This window comes from Gossypium hirsutum, chromosome A01 (assembly GCF_007990345.1).
Source record: "Gossypium hirsutum isolate 1008001.06 chromosome A01, Gossypium_hirsutum_v2.1, whole genome shotgun sequence".
In the NCBI taxonomy this organism is placed as follows: domain Eukaryota; kingdom Viridiplantae; phylum Streptophyta; class Magnoliopsida; order Malvales; family Malvaceae; genus Gossypium; species Gossypium hirsutum.
Window position 1 is genome coordinate 60,432,805 of NC_053424.1, and position 22,654 is coordinate 60,455,458.

Consider the following 22,654-nt stretch of genomic DNA (forward strand, 5'->3'; position numbering starts at 1 on the left):
GTGTAACTTTTTGACTTGGGTCATACGGCTAAGCCACACGCCTGTGTACTAGGCCGTGTAACTCTCGAAATGTAACCTTTAAAAACCTACAGGGGACACACAACCGTGTTGCATGGCCGTGTATCTCACACAACTGAGACACACGGTTGTGTCTTAGGCCGTGCAGATAAGAAATAGGCCAATTTCAAGCCATTCTTTCACCCATTTCAAGCTCATACCTACAAGACATTTGCACATATAATCAAGCTTTCAAACATACCAAAGCATGCATATTAAGTCCAATTCATATGGTCATTTATCCTTACAACCAATATGCCATATAAGCACATCAAATGCAAACATACAATTTATCTAAACATATATATGTACTTAACACATTCCATTCATCAACACTTAATTCATTTTCTATTCCAAAACTCATCATAGATTGACCACATTTACACTATTACAATTAGTTCATATTTACCTAAAAGCATAACTAAACTTAGACTTATATAAACATACCAAACATGGTCATTCCAAACATACCTAAACATGTGCATGTTTAAGCATACCATACTTGGCTTATACCATATCAATATAACTTATCATTTGAATCATTATTTACATGCATCTCAAATACACTTATACCTAGCTTAAATATATATATGAACCTAACTCATCCATATATATATTTAGCTTAATTTCATATCAAGTTATACCATAATTGACCACAAGCCAAATTCGCATTCAAACAGACCAAATGGGTCATAATTCAACCAATTATACTTGACTAAATTCCATATCAAATCATGCCCTAAATGATTATTTTGCAAACATGCCAACACTTACCACTTTAGCCATAAAAACCATGTAACAACCCGTTTTTAGTTAAATTGGAACAGCGGTTTTGGGACCACAAATATGAGGTAAAAATATTTATTTTACTATTATTTTAATTTTTGCAGTGTGATATCATGTTGGTGTGAAAATTTCATTAAGAAATTTTATCGTTTAAATGGTCAATTTGTTAAAAAGGACTAAATCGCGTAAAATGCAAAAGTGCTATTCTATTAGTAAAGGTGTCCAATAGCTATGGTTTATTAAAGTTAAGGTCTTTATGTTCTAATTAGACCATTTTAATTGTGAGTGGACAAATATGGACATTAATATGATGATTTTAATGTTTTGTCATTAAGGTTAAATAAGTAATTTGATAATTAAAGTTAATTATAATAAAACAAAACAAATTTTTTTCTCCATTCATCTTCATCAACTAAATTGGGAGAAGAAGAAAGCCATTGTTAGGGCTTTGAACATTCGGTCACTTCTCTTTGAGCTTGGAAGTCCATTTTTGTCCCGTTTTCAATGATGTCTATGTTTTTGAGATCGTTGCTTCGTATTCTAGCTAGCCCGTACCTTAAATTTCAAAATTGTTAAAGATTTATCATGTTTCAATTGTTGAATGCTTGAGTAATTTGATGATTTATGATAGATTTGGAAGATTTAATGTTAGATTAATAGCTTTTGTAAAGTGATTTTTGACAAAAATGTCAAAAAGGGATTAAATTGAGAAAATGTGAAATGTGGTGGTTAAAAGTGTGAATAAATTGAAAAAATGGGCTGCTAAGGGTATAATGGTAATCCGACTAGCATGGTTATACTTGGAATTTCATGAATTTGTAATTTTGTAAAATAAGGACTAGATTGTGAAAAATGTGAAAGTTTAGGGGAAAATGTGTAAAATAGCCCTAATGTATATTTTGGATTGAATTAAATAAATAGTTGATTAAATGAGTTAATTTTGAATATATTTAGATTAAGAAAAATAGAATTTGGATCAAGATCGAGGAAAAATGAAAATTTCGACTAAACGACTTATTTCATCGTTTACACATCCGAGGAAGTTCGTATGTAATAAGCACTGTCACAATTATGCTTTTAATGCTTTGATATTGCATAAATTGTATATACGGGACTATAGTCATGTTCGACGACAAATCATATATATATGTGGCACTTAGTGTGCGATTCAACAAAGCTTCGATTATACATGGCTCTTAGTGTGCGATTCGACATACCTTCGGCTATATATGGCACTTAGTGTGCGATTCGACATAGCTTCAGCTATATATGACACTTATATGGCACTTAATGTGAGATTCGACATAGCTTCAGCTATATATGACACTTAGTGTGCGAGATCGAGATAGCTTCAGCTATATATGACACTTAGTGTGCGATTTGAGATAGCTTCGGCTATGAACGAAACTTTGTGTGCGAGATATTGAGTATTCAAAAGTATTCCAAATATATGTGACCTTAATACGGATTGGTACAAGTATGTACATGCATAGCATGGGCATTAAATCGAAGAAGTTCCGAAGTTTGCATATAAGAGTATGAATAAGCATGTGAAAAGTTTGTTAGTAATAATGAATTTCATGTTAATATGTTTAAATTGATGAATGGTGTATTTTTGATTAGTTAAGTTTATATTATTCAAGGTTACTAAGCTATAAAGCTTACTTTGTTTATTTTCCATGTCTTATAGTGATTTCAAAGCTAGCTCAAATTCGGGGATCGTCGGAGACTACGTCACACTATCCACCCATCACTTTGGTACTTTTGAGCTTATGGTTTGGTCATATGACATGTATAGGATTATGGTCATATTGATATGTATTTTGGTGGTGAGTTTTTCCATTAGAAATGACTTGTGAATGGTTATGTTTTGGGTTGTATATATATAGCCATGAGACTTGGCTTGTTATGGTATGTTTGAACCAAATGTTGGTATATATAAATATATGGCTTATGTTGTAAATTCATGTAAAAGTATTATGAGTCCATGGATGAATATGTGAATGACTTATATTCTGAGGTTTGTGGAATTGGTATCACGCTTGTGAATTGGTACAAGATGATGTGTGTTTGGTAAATGTTTAGCTAGTTGATTGGTATATGTGTTTAGGTATGTTTGATTAAGAAAAACATAAGTTATAAGCATGTTGGTTATTAGTGTTGGAAATGGTATGAAATTTGTCTTGGTTGTGGCTAAAATATATGTTCAATTATGCTATGTTGTGGTGCCATTTGGGTTGTGTAGGTACATGAAGTTGTGGGTGGAAAATTGGCTTGGTAAATAGCCTATTTTTGTCCATATGGGCAGAGACACTAGTGTATGTCTCAGCCCTGTGTGACTCACGGTCATGTTACACAGCTGTGTGTCCCCTGGTGTGGTTTAGAAATCAAGTTAGTATACTCCACATGGCCTCACACACGGGCGTGTGACTTTGTCGTGTGGTATAAGTCAGTATACCCTACAGGTTGGGCACGACCTAGCACATGGCCTGCACACAGGCATGCATGGTCAATTTTAGGGCACACGAGCTAGCTACACTGGTGTGTGTGTTGGCCGTATGACCCAAGTCAGAGAGTTACACGGGGTCAGACAAGGGCTGGGACATGACAATGTACTCAAATTTTGAATGTCCTCATGACCTATGACACGGGCATGTCTGGTGGCATTGTGAGACACACGGCTTGGCCACACTGGCGTGTGTCCCCTGTTTTTAGTAAATTTTCAAAGTTTCGTAAAAGTTTCTTGAGAGATCAGTTTGGCCCCGAACCACTCCCAAAGCATGTTTAGGGCCTTATAGGCTTATATAAGGGACAAATTGATTTAAATTGAATGATGATTGTGTGATTTGGTTTAAATGTATGTGAAAGGTATGATTAAATGTATTGTAAGTCCGATAATACTCTGTAACCCTATTCTGACATTGAATACGAGTGAGGGGTGTTACATTTATTGGTATTAGAGCTACGGTTTAGTCGATTCTAGAACTAACGTAGCGTGTGTGAGAGTCTAGCTATACATGCCATATATAAACTGTGATAGTGTGATGACTCCTGACATTTTTAAATGTGCTTTCATATAGTAAATGGATCCCAATCGAGCTATAGCTGACGAGGTTGAGAGTAATGCCCCCGCTCTCGCTCAAGGGATAGCGCCGTCTGATTCTAGACCCGTAATGGCTAGCCAGAGAGGAGAGGTTAAAAAAGCCTTCTTCCAAATGATGAACGAGTGGTTCACTCAATACATTTGTACGAACTCGGCTACTCAACAACCTCCACCCCCTCCTAATCCCCAACCGGTTCCTGTAGCTCCTCAAGAAGTTGAGCATTTAAGATTGAATAAGCCTCCAGTTGACAAGATCCATAAACATAAGGATGAAGAGTTCATAACTGATGTTGATGATGACCGTGAGAGAACCCAGTTTTGGCTTGAAAATATGATTCGAGTGTTTGACGAGCTTTCTTGCACGCCAATTGAATGTTTAAAGTGTGCTATATCGCTTTTGAAAGATACTGCGTATTAGTGGTGGAATACATTAGTATCAGTAGTGCCAAGAGAGAGAGTCACATAGGAATTCTTTCAGACCGAGTTTGTAACAGCCCGATTTAGACCCTAATTGGAACGGTGGTTTTGGGACCACGAATCTGAGTCAGAAAAATATTTAAAAATTATATTTTGTGTTTATTTTGTGCGAATTTATATATGTGAAATTTTTGTGCTTTAATTTTATCATTTGAGTGTTCGATTAAATAAAAGGACTTAATCGCGTAAAATGAAAATTAGGTGGTAACTTGCATAAGGGCCGAATTGTTAATGGTTTTCTAAGTTGGAGTATTTATGTTGTAAATATTCCATTAGCATATTTTTTGGACGGTAATAGACATATTTTATATGATTTTATTATTATTTCATTTAGGTAAATTAGTTAATAAGTTAATATATGTTATTATATCATAAAATAAGCCATGTTTTTCTTTATTCATTCTCTTTAACCGAAACTAAACAAAAGAAGAAAGAAATATCAAAGCTAGGGTTAGACACTTATTCAAGCTCAATCAAGGTTCATTTTTGTTCGATTTTTGATAATTTCTACATTTTTGAGATTGTTGCTTCGAGTACTACAAAACCCATGCTTGAATTTTTGGTTTTGATGAATATTTTAAGTTGTGCCATTATTGAGAGCTTGTGATTTTTTTTGTTTGATGATGAAATATGGAAGATATGTTTTAGATTAACATGTTTTGTATTGGAGTTTTTGATGATTTTGAGTAATTAGGACTAAATTACAAAAATAATAATTTGAGGGACTAAAATGTGAAATAAATGGATTATATGGGCTTATATGGATATAGGTAATATTCAACCTAGCTTGGGTATGGAGAAATTTTGTGTATTTTATGTTTTATGCAATAGGGACTAAATTGTAAAAATTATAAATGTCAGGGGTAAAATTGTAATTTACCTATTTATGTGTTTTTGGACTAAATTGAATGAAATCATGTTTGAATGAGTTTAATTTGAATATGTCTAGATCAAGAACCAAAGAAATCGGATTTGGATCGGGAAAAAATGAAAGTTGTCGACTAGCCGCTTCGTTCCATTTTATATCATCCGAGGTAAGTTTATAAGCAAATAGACGTGTTTAATAGTAGTTAAATGTTAAATATATATGCTGTTATGAAATGTTAGAATTTATATTTATCATGGCCGAATATGAAAAGGCTTGGTTATTACATTTCTGAATTCGTTTTGACCGAGTTACGACATCCGAAAGCCCCGTATGAACCGTAAGAATAGTTAGGATATATATGTCATGACATAGGATTCCGACTTGTGTGTGTGAGTAAGACTATGGCATCGATATGTGATTCAGATATTTGTGTGCGAATAAGACCCTGTCTGGGACAGTGGCATCAATATGTGATTACATGTAAGACCACGTCTGGGACGTTGGCATTGTACGATGTGTGTGATTATCCGAGTTTCCTATCCAATTTCGAATGGTTCATCAGGCAATGATAAGTTGTGATCAAACGTATAAACGGGTTGAATGATTAGGTGTGAATTAGCCTAATATATAATTGAAATGAGGTAAGTAAGTTTGTTTGATATTGGTTATAAATCATGTATGAAGTAAAGGAAGAATGCATGTGAATAAGGTAGGGTATTCGACCTTGTGAATAAATAATGTGAATATTATTGAAATGAGTTTTGAATAAGGGTATCCGTGATCTTGTATATTCGGCCAAATAATATGAGTATGTATAAAATGTTGTCTTTGATTTATGAGCTTGTGTATGTGAATATAGGTTTATTTGAACATAAAATGACATCATGGCTTTGGAATTTGAATGATATTTTACCATTTTAACAAGATAAGCATCGGCCAAGGTAATAATAATGAATGAGAGTTTATACATTATTTATGATATGGTAAGTTTGTAATTAGATGTGAAAATGATATTATCGTTTGATTCAATTTAATTGAGTTGAATATATTATTGGGTTGCTTATTTGCTTATGACTTACTAAGCTTCAAAAGCTTACTATGTATTTTTATGTATGATTCTATTTTATAGATTTTGAATTCAAGTTACAAGCTCGAGGATCGTCAGCAAAGTCTATCACACTATTTACAGCTTCGGTATTTAAATAATCGAACTTGAATTATGGCATGTATAGGCTGGAATGTGTTTTGAAATGATGAATTTTGATTTTGTATAAAGGCCATGCGAAAATGGCTTATTTCTATGCTTGAATTCTGTTCTGGTATAATAATGGTTTGAGTCTATTTTGATTAATATGCTATGTGTCACGAATGAACATAATATGTGTTATGTGTTTGTATATTGAATTTGGTTAATGATTTTGCATGAGGTATGGAGATGTCAATCGTAAATATGTTTGGTTATTTTGGATGTGCTTTATACTAAGAAATGGCATATATGTGAACTTGCCCATTATGCTCAGTTTTGATTTAGTATGTTCTCATTATTATTGTTTAATAAGTTTAGTTTTGATAATTCGATGATGGGAATTTTGGTTGTGTATGTGTTTTAAAGCTGTAATAGGCCCATTTTGCCCGGGCCCGTTAACAAAAAAAAAATTAAAATTAAAATAAAAAGTCCCAACTTTAACAGTCCATTTACAGCCCAAATTTCAAAACTCATTAACCCCAAATTATAGTAGCCTAGTACAAAACCCAACACCCAATAAAAGCCCAAAAACTAAAATCCCAAAACTAGCCCAAATGACCCAAAATTTCTATTCCAAAAACTGAAACCCTAGCCAAACAGCACTACAGCTTCCACGAACGTCTCCTCGGGCCACAAGCAACCACCAGTGGCCTTCGCAACAGCCTCCAGCCAGCCGATTTCAAAGCAGGCTCATAGGGCCCAAATGGTGAAGCTTCTGGAAGTCTTCGCATTATCGCCCACGAGCAGTTTCTCCATGCACAGTTGTACCTGCAACGAACTAACAACCACAGCAGCAACCAGTAGATAACAACAATACAACAAAAAAATAAAGATTTTTTATTTTATTTATTTTTTCCAGAATATTCTTGATGTATTTTGGCTATAAAAAGCCGTTGTAAACACTGAAATCGGGATTACAAAATAAAAAAAAAGAGAGGAAAAAGCAATGAAAAACTAAGGTAATTTGATATTGCATTTTCCAGTGTTTCAATTCATTTTTCTTTTTTCATTTCTCTACAAAATCCCTTCGCATAAAAGAGAAAAAAGGAAAATGAGAGATTTACCTTACGAGTGCTAAGAGGTTCCGTCTGTTCCGTTGAAATCGGAGCAAAGAAGGGATTTCATGGCCGAAACCCGCATCCCTCGAGGTTGGGATATGCTAAATCACCGTTGACAATGGTGGATGAGTGTTTAAAACAGGGGATTAGGTTTAGGTTAAGGAAGAACCAAATGGATGCAAGGGTTTAGGTCTGGCCGAATGTATAAGGCCTTAGGTTTTGTTTTATTCTGATTTGTTTTGTTAGTTTTAGGTTTTTGTACCTTGTTTTGTGCAAGACATGAAACAGCGTCGTGTATAGGGAGGGTAGATCCGCGCGCAAGCCCGATCCACAGGCTGGATCCGCGCCTTGGCCTTTCGGATGGTCAAATTGCGCGACTAACCCTTCTTCTTCACGCAGACCTTCAAATTGATCCTTATTTATGCTTTATTTCTTTTTAATTCTGTCCTAGAATTTACATGTTTTTGCAATGCAGCCCGCACCTGAACGTTATTATTTGGGATCTGGAATATTTTCAATTTTGAACCCTAGACATTCGCGCATATTGTGCTTTAGTCATTATTTCTATTTCAATTGTTTTTTTATTTTGTAAATTATCTCTTCTATTTTAATTCTGATTTAATTGAGTTTTCTATTTGTATAATTTATTGTTTTAAAATTCATTTAATATTTTTATACATGTGTTGAGTTTTTTAATAGTTTTACTTTGTTTTTATTTATGTAATTATTTTGAAGTTTTTTTATATATTATATTATTTTAACATTTTGCATAATATTTAGTTTAAATTTTTTTTATTATCTGTACATATATTATTTTGATTAAGTTTTCTTTTACATTGTATAATTCATTATTATTATAAAAGTTCACTTAACATACATTTTTAATCCTTGATTATTTATTTTTATATTTCTAGTTACTTTAATAATTTTACTTCGTTTTTTAAAGTTATTATTAAGTTTGTTTATCTCATATTATTTCGTATAATATTTTGTATAAATGTTCTTATATTACGTATATAATTTATGATAAAGTTAATTCAATCTTGTAATTTATATTTTAATTCCATGATATTTTATATAATTTCTACTTATATTTCCTTTTAAATTTATTATATACATAATTTATTCTTTAAAAGAAATATATATCATTATTTCTTTGTTAGTAAATATTCTTTCATGTACACATAATTTTATTATATGTTGGTCTGTTCATCTTTCATGAATCTGTTCATTCCTTATTTTTATTGTATCTTCATTATATACTGTTTACATCGATTTTTTTGTATATTATCATCTTAAAATAGATATGTATTGTTTTTAAATATTTTTGTATATTATTAGCTCCAAATTACTTCTTTCACAATATTTATTTTCATATTCATTCACATATTCTTAGTTTTATTTTACACATGCGCATCCTTTTAAATCCAATCATGTGTTGATTCATTTTCTAAGTTTTCATATATTTAATAGTTTACAAATTATTTCCAAATTGTTTTCTGTACTATGTGTCACTTTAGTTTTCATGTTATTTCCTGTATTTTTGTTTTATATTGATTATTAGCCTTTTGCACTATTATTTAGATCCTGTTAGTTTGTTCTTTTGTTTACTTGTATAATATTTTCGTATAGTAATCCATGTTTGTAACTTTGATTTTTTCTATATTGTTGCATCGTGATTCAAATTTCAATATTTTGGTTGATATTAGTTGTTTCACTGTTATTTTAAAACAAATAAAAGCATTTTGAGCCAATTCTCAGTTTTCTTTATCATTCAAAAATTCAGAAATAAGACAATATTCAATATTTGGGAAATTCGGAAAATGATACTCAATCGTACTGGGTATGATTTTTCGGTGAACTAAATATTTGAATAACCTTTTTTAGTGTACAATTTTTCAAATGTCAAAAATCAATTGTCTTTAAAGGTATAAAGGATCGTATCCAATTGTACTGGGTATGATACTGCATATCTTTGAAACGAGAGATTTGTGACTACTAATTTAAACTATTTCAAACATTTTAAAGAATCATGCTTTAAAAGATCTTTCTTCTTAAAATCTTCGATATAAGGATAGCATCGAATCAATCTGGTACCAATTTTTGGGCATAGTGGGGGTGCTAACCCTTCCTCATACGTAACCGACTCCCGAACCCGTTTTTGAATTTATGTAGACCAAAATTGATTTAAAATGTCTTATTAGGTGATCCAATCACACTAAATAAAAAGATTGTTGGCGACTCCACATTTTTTTTGTTTCCAAAAGTCGATCCCCATTGCTTTCAAAATAAAAAGGGTTTCGACAGCTTGGCGACTCCACTAGGGATTGAACAAAGAGAGTCAGTCCATAAAATTGATTGTTTGTTATCTTTTTATCAAAGAATTGAAAATTATGATTCTTTTAAATTGCATTTGTTTTCATGATTGCTGTGGTTCGAGTTTTGTAGAATAATATTGCATTCATTACATGACTGTTGTGGTCACACCTTTAAGTGGGAGTAAGAAACTATGCTTTCGTGAGGTTTACACCTCCGCATGGGCTAGCGGATTGCTTTCGGAATACATTCGTACCTATGATTTCGTGAGATTTTCATCTCCGCATGGTCATAGGGAAATGTATTCCCCTGAATCGAACTCAATTCATATGAGCATATAATGGGTGAGAATTGAGGAATCTATTGGTTCAGGTACCCTTTCTCTAGAACTGAACCACATATAGTGAACCTTGAGAATCCACCTTACGTAGAACCTTGCCCAAATTTAGTGGTCACCTGAATAGGTACTTTATTTGATATTTATTTCACTTGTACTAACATGTTTTGTTTATAATTGCATTGCACTACATTATCATAGAAAGGAGGTGTTGATTCACGTTTAATTGCTAAATAGAATAGCTTGTGATAAGAAAACGAATTTCCTGATGAAGTGGATTATAATACGGTTGTCTAAATTGACAGAAGAAGGCTGACAGTTCGTGGAGAAAAACAAGTCCTTACCTAAAGATTCAAGCTGATAAAGATTGTTCGAGAGCCGTCACATCTCAATTTTCTTAATGGAGTTAATCAACGTCATGAGGATAATAAGTCGTAGCCTGGATCAAGTAGAGAAGAGCTAATGGAGGCATTTATTAGAGGCTTGCGAGATTTGGATTTCATGAAGAAAAGGGATCATTGTCTTCGCCTGGAACATGAAAACAAGGCCATATATGTAATCCATTTTATGTAAAGGGATTTGTTTTCTAGAAAAGTTGTTCTAATGGAATTAAATTGAATATCAACACTTCTCTTTCTTTTGTATTCATCCCATGCATTTGCATTGCATTGCATCATTTCATCATTTGCATTAAATTTTCATAAAAGGGGTTCCTAATTAGTTGAAATCATTTCAGTTAAACTAGGAACCAATAAAAACTTACCAACCAAGCATCGTTACGGTACTCCGGGAAACAAGGAAAATGAAGTGAACATCGTTGGTCAACATAGGTCAGCCAAGGGTTATAACCACTAATCATCAAAGAGAATCTGAATGACATATCCAAAGAGAAGTCTAGGGAATAAAGGTTTCCAAACCCTTTTGTACTTGGAAGTGTTTTAAGCAATGGGACTGTGAAAGAGATCCTTGTATTTTTAGAGCTAATCTAGAGTAATGTTCAAAACGTGCTTGTTACTTTTAAGCCTAGGGCAATAAGAATCCTCTTGTGAAATAGGCTTGTGTCCAAAATTTTTATTTCAATAAAATGCATTCTTTTTGAGTAAATATTCTTCCATTCTTTTTATATTCTTTTGTTCTTTGGACTATTGTCAAACATGCTTTCATTCTTCATTCATGATCATACCATACAAATAATTATCCTTAGGATCATTTATTCTTTAGAATTTGCCTTTGTACCTACTATAGGTCCCCAGATACCAATGACATGAGCAACACTGTAACTGACTCCCTTTTGGGGTGAGATAGGTGTTTAAGTGGATCTCAGGACTTTGAAGATGACAGAGATTGTAACTTATTTCTTGATTTGTTAAGGACGATAGAACAAGATGAAAAAACAGATCCTACTTTACGAAGGGTCAATGGACATTGTGAACAAGGGACAAAGATTGAAATCCGAGTCACCACAGAGACAAAATGAATTGTCTTTGAGTTACTTCAAGAAATTCAAAGATGTTTTCACATGATCATGTCGAGATATATTTGAGATATTAAGATCTGTGGATGATACAAAATGTCTATACAATGCCAGAAAGACACATGTTAAAGGTTTCATGGTAGCCACGCTAATCATGAGGTTTGGGTATTGTTGATCCACCATGGAAAGGGATTGCATTGGTTAAAGCCACATTCATTTCTTCACAGATTTTCTCTATATGGGACAAGGATGCTATCAGGCCATTCTCATCGATTCATCTTAGCAGTCATTGATTACTTCACGAAGAGGGTGAAGGTCGCTTCATATGTCAATATTACAAGACTAATAGTCATCAGATTCAAAAAAAAAAGGAAAAAGGTTGCTGATAAGTAATGTTAGAAAGGATCACTTTCAAATACAACTGCACAATGTCAAAAGTTTGCAGTCTGTTCAAAGATCAGACACTATATCACAGTGCAGTAAAGACATCCAAAAAGAAAAACAAAAGTTCAAAAATAGAAAAAAGGAAAAGCAAACAATAGAACAAAGGTCACAGTGAAAAATGACTGAGTCTTGTAAGGATTGGCATAAAGAAGTTATCATTTACCCTCTATGTTTATCGAACATGAGCCGAAACCTTCACTGGGGCAACACAGTGATTTATAGGACTGAAATAGTTTTTGAAGACGAGGTTCTTTTTCTTCGAGTCTTGGCACAACTAAAGTTGGATGAATCAGAATGGGTTCAATCTTGATATGATCAGTCAAACTTAAAAGATATCCGTCACAGTCAGATGATGCGGGCTTACGACAGAGAAGTTTATCCTCGAGAATTCCATGAGGAGAGCTTGATATTTAAGAAGATCTTTCCTATACAAAAGGACTTCAAAGGAAGAAATATGCCAAACTAAGAAAGACCTTATGTAAAGAAGCCTTGTTTTGGAGGAGCATTGATATTGACCTAAAGGATTTGCTCAGTTCGGGGAATTCAAAATGCAGTCAAAGAGTGTTCTATGGGAGAGGCCAAGGTGAAAACCCGAAAAGGGTGCCTTGAGACCTTAAAATTAAATCAAAATAAAAAAATAGAAATAAAAAGAAAAAATCAAAAAAATGAAAGAAAGAATCAATCAAAGAAGTTAAAAAAAAGAAAGAAAAAGGAGAGGCCAAGGCGAAAACCCGCAAAGGGCGCTTTGAGACCAAAGGGGATTTGAGTTGAAAACTCGAAAAGGGCGGCTCAAATTTGGATTAAAGTGGGGTATACAATAGTCTTGCTATGCCTAAATTAACAATGAAAGAAGAATGTTATGTCTTGGGGCATTGCAAAGTACTTCGGATCTCATAAACGCGTATTGAGCTCAGAATGGTCCTCAAGAAGTTGGTTCAGAGAAGCTCAAACTGTGATATCTGGGGCACCTAGCTTTCCATTTTTACCCATTTTTTGTTTGTTATCTTTGATTACCTTGTTCTTTTTAGGTCACGTCCTAATAGATTTCTTTCTTGGTTGCATTTGCTTGTTTGTTTCGAGCTATGTTCTCAATTAATTCCTTTCTTATCCATGGTTATGATCTTTTTCAAGCATTTTGCATTGAAATAATGATTTTTGGACTAATAATTCTTTCATTACTTTGGGGAGTTTCTAAATAATACAAGAGCCTGAAATAGGACTATTGTTTAAAACTCACCAAGTTTAAGGGTTGGAAATATTTAAGCCCAAATTGAGGTTATCTCCTTAGATTTTCTGTCAAAGATATTAATTGGTGTTATAATCTCGGCAAAGAATGAGCAATGGGATTGTTCGTGAAGAAAGAAAATGGTATTCATGCAGATATCAGACATATATGTCTGTTCATTATACCCAGGGAATGTAACAGATTCAATTGTTTAAAGATAATGCAAATTCTATACCTCTGAGTTGTAACAGGATGGATAGAAGAAATCAAATCATTATTCCCCTGGAGTTGCAGTGGGAAGTTCAAACTTCATGTCCTAGAAGACTACAGTGTAAGGGACTCTCGAATTACGGCGGGGCAAGCTTGCTGAGTAGAATGTGATTGTTTCTTTGGGTTTTCTGTCAAGAATACTAGCCGAACAGGATGGCAGCATAATAAATCAGTGATAGAGCCTTGGTGAATAATGAATGATGATACCTTGAGCATTTAAAAAAGATCATTTTTAAAAAAAAAAAGATCATTCAAAAAAGATCATTTTCATTTTTGCATTCATATATCATTCATAACATGTTAGGAGCATTTGATTCATTTTGATCATAGCATCCTAATTATTTGATATCAGCATTACATCTAGTTAGAAGCATTTGATTCATAGCATCCTAATTATTTGACATAAGCATCACATTTAGTTAGGAGCACTTGATTCATTTCGATCATAGCATCCTAATTATTTGACATCAGCATCATCTAGTTAGGAGCATTTGATTCATTTTGATCATAGCATCCTAATTAGTTGGCATAAGCATGATACATGAAATCGAGTCTACAGGACAGGTCCAAGAGGATGATGTAGTAACATCAGTGAAGTCAGATCTTATATCCCTGAAGTTGCAGCAGAATAGATCAAAGATTACAAACCTTATCTCCCTGAAGTGGCAGTGGAGTAGGTTGAAGATTGCAGGTCTTATTTCCCTAAGCAGTAGTGGAACAGACCAAAGACAACAAACCTTATCTCCCTGAGGTTGCAGTGGAGCAGGTTGAAGTGTCAGTTGCAGTAAAGCAAATCATAACAAGTCTTATCTCCCTGAGGTTACAGTGGAGTAGACTGAAGATTGAAAGATCTTATCTCCCTAAGCAGTAGCGGAGCAGATCGAAGATGGCAAATCTTATCTCCATGTATCAGCAATGGAGCAGATTTTAACCACTGACCTTATCTCTCTGAGTTAGCAAGAGAGCAGGTTGAAGATGATAGTCTTATCTTCCTGAGGTGGCAAGGAAGCAGACTGAAGATTGAAGATCTTATCTCCCTAAGCAGTAGTGGAGCGGATCGAGGATGGCGAATCTTATCTCCATGTATCGGCAATGGAGCAGATTTTAGCTATTGACCTTATCTCTCTAAGGTAGTAAGAGAGCAGGTTGGCAATTGTAGTCTTATCTTCTTGAGGTAGCAAGGAAGCAGACTAAATGTGGAAGATCTTATTTCTCTCAACTGAAGCAGACAAAATGTGGAAGATCTTATCTCCATGTATCGACAATGGAGTAGATCTAAGCCCCAAGATTTATTTTCCTGAAGTTGCAGCAGAACAAATCGCAGATGGTGAACCTTATCTCCATGTATCGGCAATGAGGCAGAGTTTAGCCACCAGCCTTATTTCTCTGAGGTAGCAAGAGAGTAGGTTGAAGAATGAGTCTTATCTTCCTGAGATAGCAAGGAAGCAGACTGAGAATTGAAGATTTTATCTCCCTGAGATTACAGTGGAGAGATCTTCATAGATGGTGAATCTTATCTCCATGTATTGGCAATGGAACAAATTTTAGCCACTGACTTTATCTCTCTGAGGTAGCAAAAGAGCAGCGATTGTAGTCTTATCTTCCTGAGGTAGCAAGGAAGCAGACTAAAGATTGAAGATTGGAGGATGCAAATCTTATCTCTATGAACTGGCAATGGAGCAGATTTAAGCCTCAAGACCTTATCTCTCTGAGGTAGCAAGAGAGCAAGTTGAAAATTGTAGTCTTATCTTCCTGAGGTAGCAAGGAAGCAGACTGAAGATTGAAGATCTATTTCCCTAAAGTAGTTGCGGAGCAGATTGAAGATGGCGAATCTTATCTCCATGTATTGGCAATGGAGCAGATTTAAGTCACCAGTCTTATTTCCCTAAAGTTATAGTCAAAATGTAGCAAAACTGGGCAAAATTGGCCTTATTTGAAGTCTTTTCTCGTTACACGACAAAAAAAATTAACCCCAAATTTAAGTCACCATTTTGCCCGGGCCCGTTAACAAAAAAAAATTAATACAAAAATAAAAAATCCCAACTTTAACAGTCCATTTACAGCCCAAATTTCAAAACCCATTAACCCCAAATTATAGTAGCCTAGTACAAAACCCAACACCCAATAAAAGCCCAAAAACTAAAATCCCAAAACTAGCCCAAATGACCCAAAATTTCTATTCCAAAAACTGAAATCCTAGCCAAACAGCACTGCAGCTTCCACGAACGTCTCCTCGCGCCGCAAGCAACCACCAGTGGCCTTTGCAACAGCCTCCAGCCAGCAAATTTCAAAGTAGGCTCATAGGGCCTAAATGGTGAAGCTTCTAGAAGTCTTCGCGTTATCGCCCACGAGCAGTTTCTCCATGTACAGTGGTACCTGCAACGAACTAACAACCACAGCAGCAAGCAGTAGATAACAACAATACAACAAAAAAATAAATATTTTTTATTTTATTTTTCCAGAATATTCTTGATGTATTTTGGCTATAAAAAGTCGTTGTAAACATTGAAATTGGGATTACGAAATAAAAAAAAATGAGGAAAAAGCAATGAAAAACTAAGGTAATTTGATATTGCATTTTCCAGTGTTTCAATTCATTTTTCTTTCTTCATTTCTCTACAAAATCCCTTTGCATAAAAGAGAAAAAAGGAAAATGAGAGATTTACATTACGAGTGCTAAGAGGTTCCGTCTGCTCCGTTGAAATCGGAGCAAAGAAGGGATTTCATGGCCGAAACCCGCATCCCTCGAGGTTGGGATATGCTAAATCGCCGTTAACAATGGTGGATGAGTGTTTAAAACAGGGGATTAGGTTTAGGTTAAGGAAGAACCAAATGGATGTAGGGGTTTAGGTCTGGCCGAATGTATAAGGCATTAGGATTTGTTTTATTCTGATTTGTTTTGTTAGTTTTAGGTTTTTGTACCTTGTTTTGTGTAGGACATGAAACGGCGTCGTGTATAGGGGAGGGTAGATCCGCGTGCAAGCCCGATCCACAGGCTGGATCCGCGACTAACCCTTCGTCTTCACGCAGACCTTCAAATTGATCCTTATTTATGCTTTATTTCTTTTTAAATCTGTCCTAGAATTTACATGTTTTTGTAATGCAGTCCGTGCCTGAACGTTATGATTTGGGATCTAGAATATTTTCAATTTTGATCCCTAGACATTCGTGCATATTGCGCTTTAGTCATTATTTCTATTTCAATTGTTTTTTTATTTTGTAAATTATCTCTTCTATTTTAATTCTGATTTAATTGAGTTTTCTATTTGTATAATTCATTGTTTTAAAATTCATTTAATATTTTTATACATGTGTTGAGCTTTTTAATAGTTTTACTTTGTTTTTATTTATGTAAATATTTTGAAGTTTTTTTTATATATTATATTATTTTAACATTTTGTATAATATTTAGTTTAATTTTCTTTTATTATCTGTACATATATTATTTTGATTAAGTTTTCTTTTACTTTGTATAATTCATTATTATTATAAAAGTTCACTTAACAGACATTTTTAATCCTTGATTATTTATTTTTATATTTCTAGTTACTTTAATAATTTTACTTCGTTTTTTAAAGTTATTATTAAGTTTGTTTATCTCATATTATTTTGTATAATATTTTGTATAAATGTTCTTATATTACGTATATAATTTATGATAAATTTAATTCAATCTTGTAAATTTATATTTTAATTCCATGATATTTTATATAATTTCTACTTATATTTCCTTTTAAATTTATTATATACATAATTTATTCTTTAAAAGAAATATATATCATTATTTCTTTGTTAGTAAATATTTTTTCATGTACATATAATTTTATTATATATTGGTCTGTTCATCTTTCATGAATACTGTTCATTCCTTATTTTTATTGTATCTTCATTATATACTGTTTACATCATTTTTTTCTATATATTATCATCTTAAAATAGATATGTATTGTTTTTAAATATTTTTGTATATTATTAGCTCCAAATTACTTCTTTCACAATATTTATTTTCATATTCATTCACATATTCTTAGTTTTATTTTACATATGCGCATCCTTTTAAATCCAATCATGTGTTGATTCATTTTCTAAGTTTTCATATATTTAATAGTTTACAAATTATTTCCAAATTGTTTTCTGTACTATGTGTCACTTTAGTTTTCATGTTATTTCCCGTATTTATTGATTATTAGCCTGTTGCACTATTATTTAAATCCTGTTAGTTTGTTCTTTTGTTTACTTGTATAATATTTTCGTATAGTAATCCGTGTTTGTAACTTTGATTTTTTCTATATTGTTGCATTGTGATTCAAATTTCAATATTTTGGTTGATATTAGTTGTTTCACTGTTATTTTAAAACAAATAAAAGCGTTTTGAGCCAATTCTCAGTTTTCTTTATCATTCAAAAATTCAGAAATAAGGCAATATTCAATATTTGGGAAATTCAGAAAATGGTACTCAATCGTACTGGGTATGATTTTTCGGCGAACTAAATATTTGAATAACCTTTTTTATTGTACAATTTTTCAAAAGTCAAAAATCAATTGTCTTTAAAGGTATAAAAGATCGTATCCAATCGTACTGGGTATGATACTGCATATCTTTGAAACGGGAGATTTGTGACTACTAATTTAAACTATTTCAAACATTTTAAAGAATCATGCTTTAAAAGATCTTTCTTTTTAAAATCTTCGATATAAGGATAGCATCGAATCAATCTGGTACCAATTTTTGGGCGTAGTGGGGGTGCTAAGCCTTCTTCATTCGTAACTGACTCCCGAACCCGTTTTTGAATTTATGTAGACCAAAATTGATTTAAAATGTCTTATTAGGTGATCCAATCACACCTAAATAAAAAGATTGGTGGCGATTCCACATTTTTTTTGTTTCCAAAAGTCTATCCCCATTGCTTTCAAAATAAAAAAGGGTTTCGACAAAAGTAGTATGTTTCAGCTAAGCAAGATGATGAGCAATGAAAAATGTCCATGTTTGCTTTGATCAATCGTTTTAGAATATGTTCAAATGTTAAATGTGGCCTTGGTTTTAGGGTAAATGTGCACCATGGATGTATATATATATTGATTAGGTTATACATAAATGTTAGGTTTTGTAACCATAATTCATGACATTTGTGATGATGTTATATAAATGTTTAGTCGTATGGTTCATTATGAATGTTATTGAGTTAAGGTAAGTTGTGAAATTGATAGGTAAAGAGAAAGACATATGCATGATACAAATTTTGGTGTTCACTTATGGACTAAGTTAGGACATGCATATATGACATTTGGTCTTATCATTTTAGTTAAGTTTTTATGTGCCTTAAATGTGAGTAAAGATGTTCATAATTATGGATGCTATATACCTATGTATGTGGCTATTTGAACTTGCTAATTTCGTGTAAGTTTGCAAATGTATACAATGATATATTAGCTAAATAGAGCAGGAAATGAAGTGAGTTGACTCATAACTGAATACTTGCTTTTATTTGGTATTAATATGTAAAGCGTAATAGATTCATATAAATTACTATGCTAATACCGCATATATGAAATTATTGATATATTATATTTTATATTGTTTCATGTGAATGATATGACCATATATACATATGATATGAAATGTTCAAATTTAAGAGTTGTATTAGTTTATGAAATAAATTTTGATTAACTTTCTAGACTTGTTTATGTGAATATATGAATATTTATATTTAATTGTTCGGAATCGTGTTTTATTTTGTAATGCCTTATGACCCTATTTCGGCAACGGGTTAGAGGTGTTATAGAGTTTCAAAAGAAATACATCAGGCAACGGTTTATGGATCAAAAGCATAAATAGTTTTTAGAATTGAAACAAGGCCACATGACTGTATCCGAATATGAAAGAGAATTCGTACGGTTAAGCAAGAATGCTCAAAAGTATGTTTCTACTGAAGAGATAATGTGCAAATGGTTTGTTGATGGGTTGAATAAAGATATTAACTTCTAGTCGAGATTTTAGATTTAAAAGAATTTGTTGTGTTAGTTTACAGGGCTTGCAAAGTTGAAAACTTTAGCCGAGAAAAGAGAAAGGCTGATTTAGAGACAAGAGACTCGAAGAAGAGATCGATGAGTAAACCTTATCAATCCTCATCAAAGAAATCCAGAGACTACTTTAACCGATCGATAGCTTCAGTGGGATATTCCAATAGAGATCGTGGAAAGCAATACACCAGCTCTAAGGCTCAAGCCACATCAATATCGAGTGTTGGCAATGTGAAAGATGTTAAACCTGAGTGTCAACAGTGTGGAAGATGACATTTTGGAGATTGTTGGATGAAAAATAATGAGCTTGTTACATTTGTGGTTCACGAGATCATTTTATACAAGATTGTCCTGAAAAAGATAAATCTTAGAATGCAAGATCAAGCAATATAGCTACTCGAGGAGGCCGCCAAGAAATACAGGAAATGCAAGTGGTAATCGTGGTACAACGAAAGATTCTATAGTGAGATATGAGGCCAGAGTACCTGCTATACGCTATTTGCAGTCATCACCAGATGTTATTATCAGTACATTTTCACTTCACGACACTAATGTTATTGCATTAATTGATCTTGGATCATCTCATTCATATATATGTATGAATATGGTGTCTAATAAGAGTTTGTCTAATAAGAGTTTGTCTGTTGACAAAGTATGCAAAAACAGTCCTTTAATGACTCGGGGACACTGCTTTTCAGCTGATTTGATTCTTTTTCCATTTGATGGGTTCAATATGATTTTGGGTATGGACAAGTTGACTATGCATGATGCAGTTGTGAATTGTAAATGAAAGATTATTGAATTGAAATGATAGAACGGTGAAATTCTTTGAATTGAGTATGAAAAAGGGCTGTGATGCATATCTTGAATACGTACTGGATACAAAGGTGTTTCAATCAAAGATTGAATCTGTACCTGTTGTTTGTGAGTTTTTGGATGTATTTCCAGAAGAATTACCAAGTTTGCCACCAGTCAGAGAGGTTGAGTTTGCTATTAAGTTAGTATCAGGAACTTCACCGATATCTATAGCTCCGTACAGAATGGCTCTGACAGAGTTGAAAGAGTTGAAAGAGTTGAAAAAGTTGAAAGCTCAGTTACAAGAGTTAACAGATAGAGGACCGAGTTTTTTTCCCTAGGGTACAGCTGTATTGTTCGTGAAGAAGAAGGATAGGTCAATGAGAATGTCTATTGATTATTGTCAGCTCAACAAAGTTACAAAAAAGAATAAGTATCCGTTGCTAAGAATAGACAATTTGTTTGATCAATTGAAAGGTGCAATAGTGTTTTCGAAGATTGATTTGAGATCCTGTTATTATTAGTTGCGAGTTAAAGACTCAAATATACCTAAGACTGCGTTTAGAACGTGGTGTGGATATTATGAATTCCTTGCTATGCCTTTTAGACTAGCTAATGCTTCTATATTTTTATGGATTTGATGAATCGGATCTTTAGACCGGATTTTGACAGATTTGTTATGGTGTTCATTAATGATATTCTGATCTATTCACGAAATGAGTCTAAGCATATCGAGCATTTAAGGATTGTGTTGCAAACCATGAGAGATAAGCAATTGTATGCTAAATTCAGCAAATGTGAGCTTTGGCTCCTGGAAGTTAGATTTTTGGGACATATTGTATCGGCGGATGGCATTCGAGTTGATCCGAGCAAGATTTCTGCAGTTATTGACTGGAAACCACCTAGAAATGTATCTGACGTTAGAAGTTTTCTGGGACTACCTGGTTATTATAGACGCTTTGTAAAAGGGTTATTGATGATTGCTACACTGATGACCAGACTGCTACAGAAAGATGTAAAGTTTGAATGGTAGGAGAAATGTCAGCAAAGTTTCGATCAATTGAAAGCATTGTTAGCCGCAGCACCAGTGTTGGTTCAACCTGAGTCGGGTAAAGAATTTGTAATTTATAGTGACACATCATTGAACAGTTTGGGTTGTGTATTTCATTATTCATTATTCATTTCAGCATATATAGTTCGTATTTAATCAAATAAATAACATCTATTTGCTTATAAACCTACCTCGGACAACAGCAATCGAAACAGGACAACTATTCGACAACTTTGGTTTTTCCCCGATCCAATTCTGATTTCTTTTGTTCTTGATCTAAACATATTCAAATTAAACTCATTCAAACATAATTCTATTCAATTTAGTCCAAAAACACATAAATGGGAAAATTACCATTTTACCCCTGACATTTTACACTTTTTACAATATAGTCCAAAATGCACAAAACACAAAAAATGCAAATTTTGCACACACCATGCTTAGGCCGAATGCTACCCATCTTCATACAAGTCCATATATTTCATTTATTTCACATTTTAGTCCCTCAATTTATTATTTTTACAATTTAGCCCTAATTACTCAAAATCATCAAAAATTCTGATACAAAACATATTAATCCAAAACATATCCTTCATAATTCATCAACTAACATCACAAAACTCAAATATTCATCAATGGAATATCTCAAAATATTCATCAAAATTAGAAATTCAAGCATGGGCTTTGTACATACATTGCAACGATCTCAAAAACGTAAAAAATTATCAAAAACCGAGCTAGTTACATGCCTTGATTAAGCTTAACAATGGCCTAACCTTTGAAAACCTTTTTTTTTCTCTTTTATTTTGACATTCGGTCATGAAGAAATAAAAGACAAATGCATGATGAATTTTATTATAACATATATTATTATAATAACATTTTATTATTCATTTACTAATATAACCTTAATGATTTAATATAACAACTTAATAATGCATGCCATTACCGTCCGTTCATTTATTCAATGGTAGAATTGCAACATAAATACTTCAAATTATAAAGACACATTCAATTCGGTCCTTACACATTAAACCATCAAATTTTCATTTTACGCGATTAAGCACTTTTATTAAATCGGGCACTCAAACGACAAAATTAAAATACAAAAATTTCACAAATATTA

General features: G+C 33.0%; 2 long non-coding RNA genes across 2 annotated transcripts; one reads left to right on the forward strand and one right to left on the reverse strand.

Moving 5' to 3' along the window:
• Positions 1-6,893: 6,893 nt before the first annotated feature.
• Positions 6,894-8,265, reverse strand: LOC121227894 (uncharacterized). Its single transcript, XR_005925415.1, has 2 exons — positions 7,602-8,265; positions 6,894-7,315 (listed from the first exon to the last, which is right to left on the reverse strand). It is a non-coding gene; the product is annotated as an uncharacterized lncRNA (long non-coding RNA).
• LOC107957346 (uncharacterized) lies at positions 7,309-10,873 on the forward strand. The gene is made up of 2 exons (XR_001700412.2): positions 7,309-7,496; positions 10,554-10,873. It is a non-coding gene; the product is annotated as an uncharacterized lncRNA (long non-coding RNA).
• The last annotated feature ends 11,781 nt before the right edge of the window (positions 10,874-22,654 follow it).